Source organism: Colias croceus, chromosome 8, assembly GCF_905220415.1.
Source record: "Colias croceus chromosome 8, ilColCroc2.1".
NCBI lineage: Eukaryota > Metazoa > Arthropoda > Insecta > Lepidoptera > Pieridae > Colias > Colias croceus.
Genome location: NC_059544.1, coordinates 8,451,235 through 8,457,234, shown reverse-complemented (window position 1 = coordinate 8,457,234; position 6,000 = coordinate 8,451,235). Strand labels below are relative to the sequence as shown.

Genomic DNA, 6,000 nt, shown 5'->3' with positions numbered 1-6,000 from the left:
ATTAATTTTATGAAACAAATCCGTTTCCGCCAAATATAGTAAATAATTAACTTCAAAATCAATATAATCGGGGAAAAGTATAATATTTTTAAAGGTATAAAGATTCTTTTACAAATTGTTATTTTATGGATAATTTGATAAAAATTTTTGTCCCTCTAACAATATCTACTTGTTTATAGAAGTTTGATACACCTACCTTCGCCTTTAAAATAAAATTAAAATAATGTAATCCTGTAACGTCCCAATTTGGATACAATTAAACATTTGAAACAAGAACAAGGTAATGTTTAACATCATGTTGCTTTAATCGCCATTGTAGAGCAATCAGTCTTGTGTTTGACGTTATGTGGATCAAAGGTGTATGTATTGAAGTAGTTTTAATTGGATTGCGATTAAATCTTACAATAGTTCTCAAATTGGTTCGAAACTCTGTTCGATCTTGGACGATAGACTTTGCAAGAAAAGAGGATTAAGTCATTCATATGGAAAGTCAAACAGAGACATGTACCTATGTACATTGTACATGTTATGGCGGCCTTATCGCTAGGCAGCGCTCTCTTCCAGACTGCCATTGATTTAAATAAAGAGACACATTTAAAAGAGGTCAAAAACAAGGTAAAAAAAGGTCAAAAATTAACTTTAATTATTTCTAAATGACTGAATGTTAATGTTTAAAAAATACTTATAATATCGAAATACTGTATTCTTGAAAAATAGTAGAGAAAGAGTTAATCAATTTTCCGACACACTACTAAACCCCGCCCGCCCCTTTTTATGCATACTTAAAAACTTGTCACAAATATATTTATTAGATCGTTTCTTTGAAGTCTATAGACATAAGCGGCATAAATTTTCAATGCTTTGGTTGTTTAAAAAATCATTTATGACGTTGCTACAGCAATCGATACATAATAACAGTCGCTGATATTTCAATTGAAGTTTAATCTATCTTCAACAGGCCTACAATAGTGTGGTATTTTTCTATTTTATCCTTGTCCATAATAGTTTCTAATCAAGACTTTCAGACTACTGTTCTCATCATTATTTATGTATAATCATGACTCCGGGGTCTTCAATGTGCGTACATCGAACATGTGTTAGTGGTACTTATATTAATAGCATTTTTTACAATCCATACTAATATTATAAATGCGAAAGTAACTCTGTCTGTCTGTCTGTTACACAATCACGCCCAAACTACTGAACCAATTTGCATTACATTTGGTATTGAGATATTTTGATACCCGAGAAAGGACATAGGCTACCTTTTATTGCGAAATATGTACCATGGGAGAAGCCGGGGTGGACCACTAGTATCTATCTGTATAAGTAGATAACTTTATACTATATTGAATTAAAAATATCCGTAAAAAGATAATTTTTGAGCTTTTGTAAAGCCTTTACTTACTTACTTCAACGGCGTAACGATCCAAAGCGGAATAAAAAAGGATAAGTAAATCCAATGAAAGCCTTTGAATGCCAATGAAACTAAATATTAAATTCATTCAAATTTCTCTGTTTAATTTTATCCAATCTAAACTATAAATTTAAAATTACAGTCAACATAATTGCATAACTACCTATATTGTTTATCGTCTGATGCCTACCCATTCGTTAAGCGACCACCACCGCCCATGAAAGAAGTCAAATCATGCTTGACTCCTGTATATAATTACCCAAAATCTAAGTAAGCCCTAGGGAAATTATTATATTATACTATTACAATTCAATAAAACTTCCAACGTAGTATATAGTTAGCAATGACCTGCCTCGATACATCATAAGACTAATTAAAAAGTGATTAAACTCACTTAGTTTCTAACTTTATTAATGTTCCTTCTAATATTAATTACTTTTCCATACCGTTGAGTTACTATCAAAATTACTTAAAACTAAAGTAAAGCCAAATAAAACCAAACGTAATTAGAAAATCCACAAGAAATTAACGTCCTAATGTTTACGATATTGTTATAATTTACAAATCTTACAGTTAAAATAACAAAGAGAGTAAACAGGTCCCATACAAATATGAAACAATAATTATTGAAAAATGCGATAACAATAACTAATTTTTAATTAAAGTATCACAAGACGTAAAACTTACGAAATTGGGCAAAGATTATTAAAAAGACTGTAAACGCATTCAGTAGGGTGCGGGTGCACGGTCGATGCGAGGCGCGCGGGGCGGGCTCGCCGTTCAGTACATCCGTGGAACTCTCGCAAAGCGCTCGTTCCAAGCCTTCCCGAACCGTGTAGTATGTAGCATCGCTTGCTCTACAGGTGCCGGTTCTGTATATCGCATGATATATGACAGTGATTACGTCGGTGGCACGGTAGGAAACGTTTAATTAACTTTATGTATTGTTTTGTAAATTTAGCCATTTGTCATTTTTTATTGTTTGTTGTTGTGTGTCATTTACTTTTGAATTGCGCTGTTAACTTTGCTTAATTAATTTTCGAGTAACGTAGAGAAAAAGTTTTTGAAAACTTTATTTCGTAAGGGCGAATATCGCGTGTGCGCGTACTGCGCATGATCTGCGCAAGAGGAACTTTATCTTTCAAGGTACATATGTTACCTATACCTTATACAAGATTGAACTAAAATTTCCTGTGACCTAAATTTTATTTTGCGAAGCGGAGCAACTAGGAGGCGTCATATATCACAAGTAGAGGCAAAGTTTCAATGAGTTTGCGGCATATCTCTATATTTTGATATTGAAAATTGGGCGGAGTGTTTTACTGTTACGGTGTACCTCCTTATGAAGATTTATAGGCATTCGCATTTGGGGTCGAATCGAGAACTTATTCTCTTTGATGCTCAAATATAGGTACCGAATATTATCTAGAGTAGGCCTTTTCGAAATTGAGGGATTTTACTATTTTTTGTTCAATTCGATTTACAATTTGGAGGAAATTGATTAGGCTTATTATTGTCTCAATATTATTCTTTTGAAATTGTAAAGCCCATAATTAATTATTGTGTAAAATATCAGTGTGTTTTAAAACCGATTATCACATTCGCGTTTCAAAATATTACATCAATTTTTTTTGTGAGGTACAGGCAAAACAAAGGCTATCAGCTGCTTCTAAAGTCGTTCAATTTTAATGTTTACATATATTACACCACCCTAATGTAAGAGATTCTGATATAATATCTGTCCATATCTGTCAATACAAATGCTTATCAAGAAACTCATGTAATTAAAACAATTATTGATAATTATGATATTCTGTTCCTTACTCCTTTTGACCCACTTATGTAAAGGTATGTTAAGTAGATAACTTTGTATGATAATTTAATTCCCTTAGAAGTCATGACGAATTATTTTTATTGAAACAAATCCTAAGCATTTTAAACTCAGAACCGTGATGATCTGTTTTAAACAGCTGTCTGTAAACTTCTGAACGATTATCGAAGAACGAATATAATAAAATTATATAAAAGATATAGTAACAATCTTAAAATAGCTTAGTGCTTCAGCTGTGAATTTGCAGTCTGACCCAATTAAAGAGCCAAAATTGATTTAGTAACGGGTCCACCCCGTTGCTTTCGTGATCGGCATTTAGGTCAGGTTTTAGCAAAATTTATATTTAATAAATTCTGATAATTTCCCTTCATATTATATTGTTAAGGTATCTGGGCGTTACTGCTTCCTTCCATTGTTTCTCTTATGGCAGCTTTTTCATTCTGGGATTGAACAACCATTTCAAAATGCCCTAATTGCTTGTCTTTTGACATTTCATAGGTAGTATTTTTTATAATTATGTAATAGGTACTTCACGAATAGGTTTACCAAGGATTGAAAAATCACCCTTATTGCCGAACCCATTCGTACGCCTTAGTCTTGAATTAGAACTTTATCGTTTTTCTCTTAGTACCCAGTCATTAGAGACCTTTTACGAAACAAGGCCAGGCGTTACATTTCACACAATTAATGTCCTTTGTACGCAAGTATCCTTTGACCAGATTGAGATTTCATGTATATCTCGGAGGATAAAACCCGGGATTTCTTTGTGCTTTATCAGGCTGACATTAAGTGCAGGGAAAAAGACTTAGACACTAATTGCTTCCTGATTTAATTAAGGTAAGGAACTTTTTATCATTTACAAATGTATAGAGCTATGTAATATATTTCAAAATATAGTTTATCTATAGGCGGGTACCCACAGAGCGAGCAGCCTTGTGAAGCAATTGCTGCGTGATCAGTGTGGACGTGGCTCTGCCGAGGAATGAGTGTGACGTAATTTTTCATGGCATAGCTGCTTCGCGCAGGAATTGGTTTCGCAAGGCTGCTCGCTCTGTCGGACAGCGTTATGAATATAAAAGTTATGGAACATTTTTTCAAGTCATACTTATGATTAATACACGATGATAATATTATAGTCTATAATCCATATTAATATTATAAATGCGAAAGTAACTCTGTCTTTCTGTCTGTTACTCAATCACGCCTAAACTACTCAACCAATTGTCATGAAATTTGGTATGGAGATATTTTGATACCCGAGAAAGGACATAGGCCCATACATACATATTTTATCCCGGGAAAATGATGCAATCCCGGAAATCCTACGGGAACGGGAACTATAATTTTTCTCTGCAATTGAAGGCGAAGCCGCGGGCGGAAACCTAGTATATTATATTATAGTCTTTAGTATAGTGACTAGACACTAATTTTATAAATGATTGTGTGGGACAAATTATAGGTTGGTATATAACCTGAATTTATAAAGTCTACAGTTATTTACGAGTACTCATGCAGGTCTTTCCGATTGTTAAGCATTCTTACTTTATTCGGACGTCGTGATTCTGGTCCTTAATGTACTGTAATTAAAGCAGCAATTCAGTTTGAATATAAAGTCATTTATTAGGGTAAGTTCGTGTTTGTAAATTAGATTTTAGTTATTGTGCCTCAGGATATGGTATACAGGCTCTCAAGTTCTGAAGAAATTATTGAGTAAGTTATTTAAAATTTGAACTCATTTGTACGTTATAGGTATTTGCAATTACTAATAAAATTGTGGCAGATGATGTATTTAATATTTCTGTATGTGCATCTAATAGTACTAACACTCAGGTATATTAACTGGTCCAATCCTTATTTTTAATAAAAAGTAAACGATTCTGTGGAGAAACTCTACATAAATAAATACAACTAATCTTATAAATTTAATCCCGGCTCTTATTATAATGTTGTTCGAATGAATCAAACTTTTACAATAATATATTATTTTATTCATTTATTTAAACGTATTAGTAGCACTTCTACTATTTTATAACGAGTTTGAGAAGCAACGTCTCTTTAGAAAGACCGACGAAACCCTTGTAACTTCTTTTAATTCCGATAAAGTTTTCGTTACTGAATAAAACAATTCCTCAAATTACAATAAAGAGCTCATTATAGTTGATTTTCGTGCAATACCTTTTATATTGAGTTCCATTCGTGTTATCATTAATTTCACTATCATTTAATTTATCTGAGTAGATAAATTAACGTGATTACTTCGTTTAAATTAATGGATTTAAGCGCTGTGCCGGAGAGTGGTTTTGTTAAGTATTGGAATATTTCAAGCACGTTTGCTATATTTGGAAATGCTCAGTATAGTCACATTTTTTACAGATTTTCCCCAATAAACTTGGTATTAATTGTGGTTTATAGTGCTATAAGGATACTGTTCAATTATTATTATTTGTTAAAATTTTGTGTATTAAGAAGTTAATACTCACATAAAATGTAAATATATCTTAATATATATAAATCTCGTGTCACAATGTTTGTCCTCAATGGACTCCTAAACCACTTAACCGATTATAATAAAATTCGCACACCATGTGCAGTTCGATCCAACTTGAGAGATAGGATAGTGTTTTAGAGAAAGCGGGCAAAGCCGCGGGCGGTAAGCTAGTAGTTTATAAGAAATTGTGTATCTAAACTTTTATTTGTTTCCGTTGCTTTTTGCCTTGAATTTGGACAGAATAATTCATTTCCAAACAAAAAA

At 32.6% G+C, this 6,000-nt stretch overlaps 1 protein-coding gene across 2 annotated transcripts in view; it reads left to right on the top strand.

Annotated features, from left to right (window-relative positions):
* The first annotated feature begins 2,213 nt into the window (after positions 1–2,213).
* Positions 2,214–6,000, top strand: part of LOC123694032 — a 54,363-nt gene continuing 50,576 nt past the window's right edge. The window contains exon 1 of one of the 2 annotated variants that reach the window (XM_045639325.1): positions 2,214–2,333. The gene's annotated coding sequence lies outside the window, so the exon portion shown is untranslated. Of the gene's footprint in view, positions 2,334–2,469; positions 2,564–6,000 lie in introns of those variants that run through there. The other variant, XM_045639326.1, reaches the window with a different exon arrangement.